This window comes from Pararge aegeria, chromosome 3 (assembly GCF_905163445.1).
Source record: "Pararge aegeria chromosome 3, ilParAegt1.1, whole genome shotgun sequence".
In the NCBI taxonomy this organism is placed as follows: Eukaryota; Metazoa; Arthropoda; class Insecta; order Lepidoptera; family Nymphalidae; genus Pararge; species Pararge aegeria.
The window spans coordinates 3,144,343-3,160,441 of NC_053182.1; the positions used below are offsets into that span (position 1 = coordinate 3,144,343).

The 16,099-nt window shown below is 37.8% G+C and overlaps 1 protein-coding gene across 1 annotated transcript in view; it reads left to right on the plus strand.

Annotated features, from left to right (window-relative positions):
• The window catches only part of LOC120637078 (leucine-rich repeats and immunoglobulin-like domains protein 1), a 471,378-nt gene that overhangs the window by 69,141 nt on the left and 386,138 nt on the right, over positions 1-16,099 (plus strand). The window contains exon 2 of the mRNA XM_039908697.1: positions 13,870-13,903. The gene's annotated coding sequence lies outside the window, so the exon portion shown is untranslated. The remainder of the gene's footprint in view (positions 1-13,869; positions 13,904-16,099) is intronic.

A 16,099-nucleotide genomic window follows, 5' to 3' on the forward strand; every position in this document is an offset into this window, starting at 1 on the left:
TATCTAAATATTTCATGATGAGGTACTATGTATTTTTTTGCATTAATAGCAGTTGTTTTATGACAAATTTCCTGTTCCCGTTCCTGGGATAAAAAGGCTTATGTGTTAATCCGGGTTATAATTGATATCTATTCCAAATTTCAGTTAAATTGGTTCAGTAGATTTTGCGTTTAAATTTGTATGGATGGATGGAGGAATAAATAACCATCCATCCTTAAAAAAAATGCATTTATAGTATAACTAGGATTGATCTTTAAAGATATGCTACTTTTTCATAAATTTGCCCTAAACACAGTCTTCACAGACAGTTTGCACAGTCGCCACTACAATACTGTGCTTTTGAACATCACATTCACATCGTTGCCTCATTCATAAACAAGTTCTAACGTTAAACTATCACCAAACGACTCACGATTCTTAATATTCCCGACATATCAGACAACGCTTCACACCATACTGTTTTATTAGTCTAAGATCTGGTGAACAACATATTATAACTAACAAATAAAAAGAGCAGAGGATAAATTGAACATGTAGTTCAGATTATCCTCTGCCCTTTTCCTCTCGAAAGATTGGCTAGAGGTTTAAATCTCTATGTTTTTTTTTTAATGGTTTTTGGATTATAAAGTAAGTTCACTTCAAAAAATTCGTTGTAATACCTCACGTGCTGGCCATGCAACGGGACGCGACGCGCAGAAAACTTCGCTCGATTTGAATAAATGTATGATAGCCGCCGGCCACCGCTACCCGTGGAATGCGTGGTATATTATATTCTATTCTATATTTCTATACATACGCGATAATTCGTAACACATCCGAATATATATAATTATAACACATAATCGAATTTTTTTTCATCACACTCTTACTACGCAAGGTTTCTTTAGTATTACTTATTAAATCTTTTTTTATGCATACGTCTGGTGAGAAGCTTTGGCCCAGGCTAGTAACCACCCTACTGGCAAAGACGTGCCCCTAAGCGATTCCGGTGCGATGTTGCGTAGAAACCGATTAGCGGTATGACTACCATATTCCCTAACAGGTTAGCCCGCTACTATCTTAGACTGCATGACCACTTACCAGATGAGATTGCAGTCAAGGGCTAACTTGTGGTGTGGAATAAAAAATAAAAAAAAGTTTTATCCAATGAATGGTCATCCATAAATTATGTCAATTTTATTAACCCCTATCCCTTCCCCTAATGTATAACGTAGTTTATAGATGGTCACTTAACTTAGTCGCTTTTGTAAGGCATTATAAAATTCAACGTGTTTTGATTGAAGATGTACAAAAAGTTTTGAAAAATAAGTAACAAGCTCTCTGCGTAGAAGGCTGTAGCATCTCATTGTATCCATGATGGGCCTATTAATTTGATAGAGAACCCTCTAATTGGAGATATACCGACTAATGCACCTCACCTATCCTCCTCGCAGTTAATGTTATCTTTACGACGAGATAAATTTTACATATCATCGATTTTCGGGTGTTTAGGCAAATGGCCGTCTTTATGTTGTGAAAGAACCATGCGACTTTCGTAGTTTAGATTATGGCCCGATACAAATAAAAGGCGTAGAATTTTTATGGATTACTTGTTTGATTCAAAAATTTAATGAGTTCCGTCGGTCTCCACTTATCTTTTTGTTTAAGTAACTAAAACTATTGGTACACGAAGTTAACTTGCTATTTTATTTTTAAATGAATAATTGACGGTCCAAGCCGATGGCCTACCTGATGGCTAGTGGAAAACCGACGCCAATGAACAGAGCAACACTTTCAAGCGCATGCAAAGAACATTTTTGTAACGTGCCGTGCAGTGTCCATCTACATGAGGCGTAGGTGTTAAGCCTCATTTGCCTGTTATTACTTTTGACGTGACAACGTCTTATAATTCGATGGAGCCTGCTGCACGCACGAAAAAACGTTACCAAGCGGCGTTACCTCGCTCTGAGGCGATCAAAATCTGTAGTTATTTTTAACATTGAGTGATTACAAGTTACAAAAAATCACAATACAAATTTCACCTCTAAAGACAACCTCTGATGGAAACGCATAAAACAAATGCAATATGCGCGTGCAATCACTTCTTCAAGGCAAGTACTGAAAAATAAAAAGGTTTTTTTTTTTTCTAACACGCAAAGTTAAATATAAAAAGGAAGATCATTCATCATTGGATTAAACTAATATTTATAGATTTTTTTACTTTCTTCTAGGTATTGCTTATCTTGTGAGCATTTCAGACATAACTTATGCCTCAAATGTGAGTTATATACCTACATTAATGCATCCGTAGTTGGTAAGTTAAGTTCTCCTTGAAAGAACTTTAGTAAATAAAACTGTATCTTCCTCTAACTACTTGTCATACTCTCACACTTCACCCGATAGCAAACAGATACATAAATGTTGTAAATGTGAACACTTGTCCCAAATGACTTTTCCAATAGTTCGGATCCGATACAAACTTGAATTTCGCCCACGTGGGATCAATGTCGCAATTATTGAGATGTCGCTACCCTTAGTGTGAGGTTCGCACGCTCGCGATCGACTATCGAAAAACGCCATGATTTCTGCCGCCCAGCACGGCTAGCGTGGGCAGGAGACAATGATCTCCCCGGGGAAAGGATAAAAAATTATCTTCTCCCAAAACTGTATCAACATTTAGAGCACTGGCGCACAAGTGGACATAATATCCAAATAATATATGAGTAATAAACGGAGGTAAACTTCTCCTATTCCATGGTTCCATGCTCTAGCAGGTGGACACGATAATTATATCACAGCAAGGCCTGTGCTAGACCTCCAGCAGCGTTACTTCGTTCCGGTCACTTCGTAACAGGCGCACTTAATACCTAAGTCTCAGGTTGATAGAGCCAGAGTGGCACTTTGTAGAGACGTTTTTGTATGCCCTGTGAAATGTTGTTCTGTTTAAAGGCGATAATTTTCCATGAGCTGGGCCATCTGGTTGGTCTGTCAAGTGCAGTAGCGTGCATAGAGGGTATGCACAGGGTATGCATACGAGTATGATATAAAATGAAGAAAATCTCCAGTACGAGTTTTTAAAAACCTAAGGAAAGGCATTTTTAGAGTTATAACAAGCCTAACCTTAAATATTTATAAAAGTACTGGACATGTACTGGACATTTTCTTTATTTTATATCATCTGCATACCCTGTGCATACTCTCTATGCACGCCACTGGTAAAGTGTAACTTAAAAAAAAAAGAATAAAAAAGAACTACTGCCATTCTAACAATTGAGTTCTGTGTTCCGTTGCGCTATTCATTGCATGTTTTTTTTTAATTTGGAAATGATGCTATGCAACCGCCATATTGTTTTAGTCTCAAATAATATATAATCAGTGTCTTTGCAATAATGTAATCCGTATTTGTACATTGTACAGGCATTTAGAAATAATAGCAGATAAAGAAAACACATACAGTTCTTATAAAATTAAAGTACCTTTTTTCGTCGTGTACCTAGTAATTAAAATGGACCGATAGTCATGATTTCAATAAAAGAGAGCTCTAGAATCGGCTCTGTGCCCTCGTGGTTTGACCTTAGCATCCCTTATACTTAGTAAATAAAAGGAATATGGAACACTGTCCTCGATTAAAATCCTGTATGTGGGAAAAATAATACCTAATACCAGCCAGGAGTCAGGACATTCGCGTTGTCCACCCCGTTGCTAACGTTTGTCCTGGTTATTATTACAGTCATGGGATACTTAATAATTGTTTCCGCCGACCCGCTTTGGAGAACCTTGATGGTAAGCACTAAGTGAGTTCTATGAAAGAAGCTATGCCCAGCTGTGGAATTTTAATATGCTGTCGACAGTGGCGTGCAGTTCATACATACACAAAAGCAGTGCATACCCAAATTAATTTATATAAGTCGTGTTGGAGGGGAATTTCTGCCGTTTTATGCAATTTTCTTACTGTATGCATACCCTGGTAAGAAACCCAGTGCACGCCACTGGCTGTCGATGATGAAAATTAAGTACATGTAACAAAATGCGTTGAATATCATAAATTCCCTCCATTCCCTGGTTACGCAAACATCTTACCCGTACGCTGGAACGTAGAACACGTATCCGTTTCGTGTTACAAAATACACAAAACAATTTTTCACGTTACAAGTATCACGATAAACATCTGACAGAGTGAACTAACGACATTAATAAAAACCAAGTTTCACGAGAACGTGTTTCGCTTTCCCTTTTAGCATAGTTTTCCGAACGTATAAAAATGGAAATAGTATAAACATGTTAATATATGGCTGAATTCATATTAATATATTAAATATGTGATATGGGAAACAGAATAGTTTGATATTTGTGAATACTTAATATTTATTATGCTCGTGCATGGATATAAGATGCACCATTTCATAATATGAAATTTGTAGCCTTTCGTGTTTATGTATTCGTTTAAAATCTCAAATCTCAGAAGTACCTACTAAAATTAATAAAAAATAGTTTGCCCGGTTCGCTGGTCAGTAGAGGTGAGCATGTTCAGCTATAGATTATTAGGCCCGAAAAAAAATAATGGTATATATTGTGATTACAAGTATGGAGCAAGAAAATCGGGACTGCCCACCGCCTTCAGGTTATTAAGCCAAACCCGTATTGTAGCAGCGTTGTGGGTCTGCTTGAAAGCCCTCTCTGCGATGAGAGAGCGATTAAGATCGTTGCAATCTTAAAAGACACATAAACAGATTATAGAAAGACTCACCAAACTCGTTAAGTAGACTTCTCTAGAATTTTATTCTCGTATTACAACCAATCCTTAAGATCATCCATATAAAGCTGTGTATTAAGATATAATCAAAAACATTAAGTCATCATTCATTTTTGTTAAAGCAAGACGCCATTTTGGAAATTAGGAAACATTTAATTGATACACCTTAAAGCTTGTTATGAAAATTAAGCTTAATATATTATGGATTTCCGCAAAGTAACGCCTGCTTCTATCTAATATTTAAGCTTGTTGTTTCTTTATTCAAAATATCTTCTTCTAAGTGTATCTTTTAAGGAATCTTTTGATTATGATTTGGGCTTGTACAAGATCAGATGAAATAATTCTTTACAATTTACCTATGTTGGCTTATTTGGACTGGAGCTATTCACAGGCGGCGGCAACCAAAATAAATGGTTATACTTTGCCCCACTAAATTACTTAATTAGAGTACCTAAATATGTAAATTGCTTTATGGGTTTTTTATGTAAGTTTCTCACAATAAACTTTTTACTACCTTATGGAACCCTCATTAGCATTCTGCGTGAATCTAACACGCAACGGCGGGCCATTTCAAATATAAAAACTCGATGAAGTGGCAAAAGCACAGATGCAAGCGTTTTACGATGATTGCCGTCAACGAACAATGCCCACTTATTGCTTTACGAGGGCCATTGGCGGAAACAAAGAATACAAATAACTGGATATGGCGTTTAAACAAAGGGATTTGTATTGCACGATGCGGTTTTTTTTTAGTTCAAGAGTACTAAGTCATTCATGTATACTAACAAAAATAATGTTCCCAATATGGGACCTTGGAAAACACCAAGACAATATCGTGTCTTCACACTATTTTTTTCCTTATTTTGGTAACTTGCTGTACAAATCTTCTAATGCATCGATAACATGTTCATAAAGTCTTTAAAGCTTAACGATTTAGGTCCAAAAACTAGGTTTAAACCTGAATATCAAGTTATCGTAGGTACGTTCCTCTACCTATAGCATTTTGCTTAGTCGGTATTAGATGTTCTTTAGCATTATGTTTTTTAATTATGTTTTCAATAGACCATACCTGGGAATATGCCCTCCAGAGCGACCTCCTTAAGACGTCCTTCATTAATTTAGCACTTGACAGTAATTATTTTATCTTTAATATTCTAAACGTTTTCTATAAAATGGGAAAAAAGGAAAAAAAATTGTGAGCAACTTTCCGCGTGTGTAGAGTGAGACGTGCGCGGGGCGTTTTCACTATTTTCGTACTCAATGCACTGCATACAAAAATAGCTGTATGAGGATTTTGCGTGTTCTTAATTCTGTGCAGACGACATCATACAAGTGAAAAAACTTATAACGTGTTTAATTCCCTACATAAGACCTTATGCCTAGCAGTGTACTTACTTCCTGTGGTTTTTATAACGATTAAACTTAGTTGAAGCTTAGTTTAATTTTGATAGAATTTCAATGCTAGGTACGTTTAAATTTACCGCATCAATACTTTGGCCACAAAACTGATAAGTTTACCATTAAATGCTAAAATGTATTTACCTGCACAAACATGGATTCCCATTTACCGATCTAAATTTCGACGCTCCATTCATACCTAGGAGCGTTTGAATTCAATGCATAGCATTCAATTTGAGCGAGCTACAAGCACTTATGAAGATGAGAGGAACTTAACAAACGGACTTGGATATGGGATGATTTTTATTCGCGTCACGGAGGGCCCGGGGGAATCGACTAAGCAGGAAACCCAACTCCGCGTGATCCTCCAGCGCATATAAAATCTTTTCTATCGGGTATAAATCGTACTTCCTATCTAAAAGTTTTCTGGTACCCGGTATCTATAGCATAACGCGGTGCTGCCAAAACACCAAGACAATATCATGTCTTAATACTTCATCAATTCCACCGATTGACGTCCGCTGCTGGAAATATGTCCGTTTAGGGAGTTCCAAAATCCACAGTCCTGGTCCGTTTGTTTCAAGATTCTCCCACCGACTCGCCTGACCTGTGGTTGTTGGCCGATATACGCTTCGATTAGATGGGCATTGGGGTCCCAAGGTGCTGCGAGTGGCGACCTCGTACTTGAAAGCGATGTATCATGCATTTATTATAACTAGGATAACATAAACGTATAGCAATGTCTCGATCTCTATGTACAAAGTCGCACATATTTTGCGTCAACGTAACTCGATCCGGTCGACGCTGTGGCGCCAAGGTTCTACTTTCACGACTGGGACAAAGATTAGCCATTGTTTAATACGTAGATATGGTAAATAATTAACCTAGTCACCTGAGAGAAAAAAGCCTGATTTCCCCGCTATGCTTTGCTTTTCTTTGAATATTGAACGCAAGTTTTAGGGTAAGATCCCAATCTTGGACCCGATGTATGAACAGCCGGTTGGCGCAGTTGGCAGCGACCCTGCTTTCTGAGTCTAAGGCCGTGGGTTGGATCACAGCAACTGGAAAACGTTTGTGTGATGAACATGAATATATAGTTGCTGGGTGTTTATCTGGATATTATTAGTATTTATGAGTCTACTTATTCTTAAAAATCTAGATTATTTTTTTTACAGATCTCCACTCAGAATGAGAAGGTTTTAGGCCGTGGTCCACGAAGCTTGGCCAAGTGCGAATTGATAGAATTAACACGCGTTTTTGGAACATTATGGAGAACTCTCAGCCATGCAGGTTTCCTCACAAAGTTTTCACTTGATCCTTAAACAAAGTAATATTTATCTTCTAAAATTAAAATTTAGCATTACTCCGAAAAGTGAACCACTCTGCAGTAACCACTTCATATGTAGTCATACAAATACAAATAAATAATTAAATAAATAAACACTTTCAAATCTCTTGTGGTTAGGTATAGGTAGGTACACTTTTAGACCTTTAAAAACATGCTTCATCAAAGTGTGTTTAGGATTTGCATTTTTCGTATACTTTAAAATCTTATATAAATAAATAAATAAAAATACACTATGATAATACACACATCGCCATCTAGCCCAAAAGTTAGCGTAGCTTGTGTTAGGGTACTACGATAGCTGATTAATATTTTTATGAATATAACACATAAATACTTATAATATACCTAGAGATAAACACCCAGACACCAAGAAACAATAATGTTCATCACACAAAAATGTTCCAGTTGTGGGAATCGAAGCAACGGCCTTGGACTCAGAAAGCAGGATCGTTGCCTACAGCGTCAGCAGCCGTCAATCGTTATATCTTTTTATGTTTACTTTTTAAGTCTTCTCCATCTACGCACAATAACTACAACCCAGTCCATTTAAAAAAAGGTTAGACTGAAAGAAAATGGCTCCAGCCATAAGTTTCGTTTTAAGAATAAAAAAAGAAATTATGATTTACTTGCATGTTTACAATTACCAGACTCCTCCTTGTTTTAACGACCTATCTGTTCCCACATCTTTGCCAAGTAGATATAGAGTTTCTTCCACCACAGATTTCATACGCTGTGGAGAGCGGGGCGTAGGATTCCTACTCACTCGATACACCGGGGCATTCCGTGACGTGAATAAAAATTATCGCATTTTCAGAGAGAAGAGAAATAGAGAGAGATTAGTGTAGACTAGCTTTTATATCTTGTTTAGTTTGAGTTTCTAGTTTCTACTAAGCATTTACATTGGATATAGACCACAGTTAAGAGTTCTATCGTGACTATAGTATACCTTATGACATAAATGTTATCAGGTATAAATTAATATTCTAAAATTCTTTATTGTCGTAGAACCATTATTGTGAGGTGATAACTACATTCGTTTACTTAAACCTGATTCCAAAGGCGCTTGAATCTAAGAAGAGCCCACAACAAACTTAGCAGGGTTTTTGTTATCACCATCTCCCAGTTATTTAATATTTTGCTACGAAGCTAGATCAATTCATACTTAAGCTTTTATTCGGTGACCCAAAAGGCGGCGCTTATATACAGCCAATAGGCCTCCTCTGGATTGAGAGGCTTATATGTTGACTTAACAATTATTCATTGTAAAGTCAACATCTCCTGAGGATGTTCCAGTGTCGAAGTGAAACCGTAGAGGGTACATTGCTGAAGATCTGTTCGTTGTGGAGTATAAGGATTGAAGAAATTATAAATTACACCATAAAGATTCTCCTGCTTTTCGCAGTAGGTATAGCAATATAAGCCTAATTTTCATAATATATCATAGACTTCCGCAAAGTAACGCCTGCTTCTATTCATTGCTTATAAGTATGGCACGAATAAAAAAAAGACACACACACATACACCCACACACACACAGGCACACGCACGCACAGACACGTTAAACTTAAAACACCCCGCCGTTTTTGCGTCGGGGGTTTTAAGGCAAAATGAGCATGAAACCATTTGTGAACTGAATTAAATCTATCGCACTGCAATAGATTGCCCTCAATTCCGCACTACACACATGGGTAATAGTCCTGCGACGACGCCCGTCCCGGCCATCCATTACCGCTGTAGTGCGAGGCGACGTGTCTGCCCCGACATGCCACGGAGATCGTTATGATGCTGAGAATCGCCAAGAAAACGCTTAATTTGCTTTTAGGAAAACTAGGCAAATCTGCACAGTGCAATTTCATCATCATCATCACATCAACCGATAGACGTCATACGTCTTTTGTAGGGAGTTCCAAATTGCACACTGTGCCGCTTGGATCCAGCGGCTACCTGCGACACGCTTAATGTCGTCTGTCCACCTCGCTGGGGGTCGACCAACGCTGCGCTTTCCAGTTCGGGGCTGCCGTGCAATTGCAGTGCAATTTATAATTAAATAAACATACTACAGTGCACACATCGCCATCTAGCCCCAAACTATGCGTAGCTTGCGTGATGGGTACTAAGATGAGTGATGAATATTTTTAATGAATAATTTACATAACTACTTATAATATGCAGATAAACACCCATACATTGGGAAACATGCTCATCACACAAACATTTTCTTGTGATGGGAATCAAACCCACAACGTTGGACTGCCCACTGCAATTGAAATATTGTTAATTTTTGGGTATATATAATACTATAGGCTAGGCAGGCTAATAATACAGGCGCCGCAAAATTGTAGCTTGTGGAAATCCCTTAAAAGTAAATATGTTCAGCACTGACATGATACAGTTACCTATCTAACATAACATTAAATAGTGACAGAAATCATAGCTTAGTACTATGTTTGGTTGAATCACTGATACCTAAACGGAGTAAAAACTCGTACTATAGATATTTTTGATACAAAAACATAAGACTACGACAAGTATATTTTATTTTGGATATGGATTTAACTAACATGCAACACGCAAAAATATTGAAGAAAAATAAATAAAATGTTTATTTTTGGAGATTGGGTAATTAAGTGGTGATTTAAATGATGTAACAGGGTAATGCAGTAAGTGGATGTATATGCGTACGGGTGTAAGTGTGTGTGGGTGTGGGTGTGTGTGTGGGTGTGTATGTATGTGCGTGCGTGAATCGTGAGGAAACCAGCATGCCTGAGAGTTCTAAATAATGTTCTCAAAGGTGTGTGGAGTCCACCAATCCGCACTGGGCCAGCGTGGTGGACTGTGGCCTCATCCCCTTCTCATTGTAAGAGGAGACCCGTAGGGTTTTTAGGTATCTCGCGACAGATTTTTAACAGGCGTAAATCTTGCAATCACTGCTGTCAAACGTCACTTTTGTTTATTTGTTGTATGGAAAAGTGACGTTTGACAGCAGTCAATGCAAGATTTACGCCTCTCGCAAACCTGTCACAAGATACGTAATCACCCTGCCGTGCTCTGTAGTGGGCTGGTAATGGGTTGATGGGATGATGATGACGAGTGACATGATGATGACGTGTGTGATCATAAAGGATAACTCGGCAAAGCCGCCGTCTGTCATATACTATAGGATTAATTTAAGTTGTTCTTTAACTCTTCAGTCATATTTCAACGTTAGGTAAACTTCAGGCCAAATGAAGTTATAAAAATTCTCTCTCGTTAAACTTGCATTTGAATGGCGTCCAAACGTCACCAGTCGCACTCTGAGTGCTGAGGATCTTTTAAGCGACCTATTTTTAGCTGCCCAGCTTTTCATTATAGACGGGGAACTAAGTTTTGCTGTTTGTTTTCAATGGACAGCTGCTTATAGATTAAGTTTGTACCTATAATAAATTCAAACTCACAATAAAATATATGTTTCTTCAAGTTTTTAAGCGCTTTCGAAGCGTTAAACTAAACTAAGCAGAGGCCTATGACAAATTTAGTCGTTTATTTAGTTTGCCGATCCCCCTGGCACAGTGGTCAGTGCTGTGGTCTTATAAGTGGGTCTCAGGTTTAATCTCCAGCATCGACATTTTGGAGATTTATGATTTCTGAATTTTCTTTGGTCTGGTCAGAAAGGCTTCCTTGGCTAATAACCACCCACGACATAAACTTACCGCCAAGTTGTTAAGCGTTCTGCTACGTTTCTTTCCTCCTGATAATAATTGCACTAAATCTTAAAAAATAAAAAATTTAAACTGAGTTCAATTAATTAATAATTAAATATAATACGACAATACACACACATCGCCTTCTAGCCCCAAAGTAAGCGTAGCTTGTGTTATGGGTACTAAGCTGATGAATATTTTTATGAATGTAATACACATAAATACTTATAATATACATTTAATAACACAAACATTTTCCAGTCGTGGGAATCGAACCCACGGCAGAAAATCGAACTCAGAAAGCAGTGTCGCTGCCCACTGCGCCAATCGGCCGTCAAATTCTCCTGCTGTTCGCAGAGTATAGCAAATTAAGCTTAATTTTCATAATATATTATGGATTTCCGCAAAGTAACGCCTGCTTCTATCCAATATTAATTCCAATTGTTATCTGTTCGTGCCAGTAAAGAGGTTGTTAACACGTCTCCATCGTATTATTTTCCATGAGATGAAATCGCACCATCTCCCGTCAGCATAACAAAAACGTATGCCGATAATGATCAACACGAGCCTTGTTATAAAAACAAAAAGCGAAGCTAACAAGTGCGACATCGGAAGGTGGAATTTATTTTATATAATCCATGCAAACAAATTGCATAAGCATCCCATGTTTTCTCATGTAACGTCGCCTATAAAAACGTGACTGCACACATCTTTACAACATTTAATTTAAGGACGTGCGACGGAGGATATACCCGTACGATTCATGGCACACATTGTACTCGTGATGTGTTTTCAGTGGCTTACGATGATAATTGACGACGGCCGATTGGCGCAGTGGCAGCGGCACTGCTTTCGGTGTCCAAGGCCGTGGGTTCGATTCACTTAACTGAAAAATGTTTGCTATGAACATGAATGTTTTTCACCTTCTGGGTGTATATCTGTATTTTATAAGTATTTATGTGTTCCCGTACACATAAATACTTATAAAATACGGCTACGGTGATACGCTCGACCCTAACAATAGGGAGATCTTCCTCCGGGTGTTCGTGCTCGGGGACCGAGGTCCGAACATACATCTTTGGAAGTTGTATATATAGTCAATTTTTGTGTACACTTCGCTAGCGCGATGCAGGATTTTTGTGGCGCCATCTAGTTCGGTAATCTATATTTCTCGTAAAAAAATCTCGTTCATCTTAATAGGTACCCATAACACAAGCTACGCTTACTTTGGGGCTAGATGTCGATATGTGTATTGTCGTAGTATATTTATTTTATTTTAATATAAAATACTATGTGGTATTAACGAACAATACCCTTACCCTAACTTAATTATTGACAAGTGTAAAAGTACAACCCTGTACAGAATGCCACAAGTGGAAAAGAATAGCACTATTTTTACACAACTGCCCAGAAAAGGAGTGTATTGTTTTCAGGGTTATGCATTTAATGAATGCATGTGAGTTTTTTTTCCATCATAAGGAATGTGTAAGAGTTTTTGAGTATCCCGAAATTATCCCAACCGACATTGACTAAAATTTCAGAAAACTCGCTTTTAAGTGGCTTTAAATACGTTTCATAAAAATTAGAGATCCTTAAGAAAATTGCAATAATGTAACCCAAAGTAGCTCGAGCTCCTGGGTTGGTATCCCGGAAGGAGCCCCTGGGTGCCGCGGCGCCATGGTGCGCAGTAGATAGTACAGAGGTTTTTGTACTTCAAAAAAATCATGTTTTCGTTTTTAGTTTGTGCAGCGATGACACGGCTTGTCCCACACTTTGAAAAATTGTGTGGAGATCACCAAGCTCAGACATCCCATTGTTGGGGCAGTATCATAAATTTATTATTTATTATGGTTTCATTAGTTTCATAGTGAGGATGTTTTATTTTTGCGGTTATCTGCCTAACTAACGAGAACTATTTTAACCAGCTAGCTTAGTGCGCAGGCACCGTGATAAAGGTTGAGAACCCCTGCACTAGACCAAAGAGGCAGTTATACTTATTTTAAAAAGCTCTAAAATAAAATAATTCAACATGCACAAGCGCTTGGCGCTTCACTCCCACTTAGGGTTGCCAGACGGTCGTGAATTGGCGGGATTCTCCCTAATTTTGGTATGTCCTCCCGACTCCCGACAAAGCAAATAATCTCCCGAAAAACAAGTTCGATAATTTTAAGTTCACATTTTCGTCAAACGAAACTTGCAAACAAGACACAAAATAAAAGACAAATACTTATGGCAAGAACATAAACAGTAAACATGCTCATTTGGTTCTTATCTTATGTGTCACCAATACCTACTATGTTTTTTTTATCTTATATCTACAGTGCAATGCAAAAATATGTTTGTTTACTTAATGTATTATGTATAATTAATATCATTAACTTATTTTTTTTCTCCCGACCAAAGCCCTAAAATCCCGAAAAATCGGTCATTGTTCCCGATAACAGCAAGAATCGATCTGGCAACCCTGCTCCCACTGCCATTTCGCTGTATGTATTTATTTTAAACACACTTTCCTTCGCGCCTGTCACTCAGACATGCCATACGCGAAGCGCGAGTTTTTGAAAGACGCCACTCCTACATGAAAAGAGGGGCTTTACAACTTTTTTTTTTGATACGTACAAAGAAATTGGATTCAATGAGAACACACACTTACCCCGCCTTAAGCGAAGACGGCTTTCAAATCTAACGTATAAATATTTACTTGTTCGCAGGTGAGGCTGCTTTCATTATCTGATTTTCATCTCGGTGAGTATATTTAAAAAAAATGTATATATTTTTTGCACCTCAATTTTCCTTGGCGTCTGCTTCGATTTACATTTGTATACGTATTTTAGGATTCAACGAAACCTTAATACGTTAAGTTCATTTCGATACTGGGGACGTGTACTTTTTGCGAGAATCGCATCTGCAAATTGTTTTGAATTCAAATGAAATATAGCTATTTCTCACGTGAATACCTAATCGAAAACTAATACTGTCTTGGAGAACTTTTTTAATCCTACTATCCAAACTTATAAAATATAAGGTGACCAACCTTATAATAGGTTACGTTTTACTGTTAAGTAGGTATATGTATATAAATTAATAAATAAAGAAAGTAAAATACATTTTATTACGAGACACACCGTTAAAGGTGAAACTGCATAAAACCTTGTGAAAAATAAAAAAGGGCCCTAATTTCGAAATAAATACTTTCTTATCTATTTGTACACGTTAAATTACATTTAACAATCTGTAATCCCAATAAATCTCATCAAGCAACAGTTGTTATATCCCATAATCATTGATACGTAAAGGCCGTTAAATTCTGACACGGGTGCGTTTCACGAACGGGGAATCCGCAAACCGTAAACCTGAGTATCCTTTGCGTATCCTCCGCATTATTAACGTCGGATATAATTTCACTGTGATTGATGGAGGCGGAAGCTCCGTTAATGCGGAACGTACACTGTCCGCCCAACATTTAACGCATTTCTCACTACATAGAATCCATTTGGTGTATATTTGGTGTATTTTTGTCGACCTCCGTGGCGCAGCGGCGAGCGCTATATTTTTAAGTTGAAAGGCCCGGATAATGGTTATTATTTCGTGGCTAGTCACCACCCTATCAACGAAGGCTTGTAGCTAAGCGATGTAGCGTTCCGGTACGATGTCACGTGGACACCGATTAGGGATATGGGTTTAACATAACTGCCTTACTCCCTAACAGGTTAGCCCGCTATCTTAGGCTGCAGCACCACTTACAACCGGATGAGATTGCAGTTAAGGGCTAATTTGTAGTGTAATAAAAAAAAAGTTGTGATAGCTTAGGATAAGGTTTCGGTTTCAGGAACACCGAGTTAAATCCGCGGCACCGTTATGTGTCTTTAAATCAATTAAATATCATTTGCTTCAACGGTGAAGGAAAATATCAACCACCAGTCCGAATTTTGCCAGCATGGTGGGCCTTAGCCCTTCTAAGTCTGAGACGGGACCCTTGGTGGGCCGGTTATAGGATGATGCTGATGATTTTCACTTCGAATTATGCTTGATGTTTGGTAGCAGAAGAGCTTTTTATAGCTAGTTTTTTGAGCTCGTCCGGGAAAGTAAGTAAATGAAATTTCAACCGGTATTGTAACTGGTTGATATTGACGATGATGATGTTATTTAGCTCTAAACTAGTAGGATATCACGTGCCGACAAAAATCCCGTAAGCATTAACTATTTATTCAATCCTTACTAATATTATAAATGCGAAATTTTGTTTTGTTTGGTGGTCCTTTCTTTACGCCTTAACTAAGGAGCCAATCCACTTTATTATTGTCTTAGAGATAGTTGAAAGAACTGAGAGTAACACGGTACTTTCATCCCAAAAAATCCAGCGGTTCTCACAGGTTATGTAAAAAACCGAAATATGGTAGTATAAACGCGAAAGTGTGTTTGTTTGTCCTTCCTTTACGGTGTAATTTACCAACCAATCAACTTTGTTTTTGGCATACAGTCAGTTGAAAGGACGGAGAGTAACACGGTACTTTCATCCCAAAAAAACCAGCGGTTCTCACAGGTTATGTAAAAAACCGAAATACGTAGTAATATTATAAACGCGAAAGTGTGTTTTTTTTGTCCTTCCTTTACTGTGTATATTAGAAACCAATCAACTTTGTTGTTGGCATACAGTCAGATGAAAGGACGGAGAGTAACACGGTACTTTCATCCCAAAAAAACCAGCGGTTCTCACAGGTTATGTAAAAAACCGAAATACGTAGTAATATTATAAACGCGAAAGTGTGTTTGTTTGTCCTTCCTTTACTGTGTATATTAGAAACCAATCAACTTTGTTTTTGGCATACAGTCAGTTGAAAGGACGGAGAGTAACACGGTACTTTCATCCCAAAAAAACCAGCGGTTCTCACAGGTTATGTAAAAAACCGAAATACGGTAGTATAAACGCGAAAGTGTGTT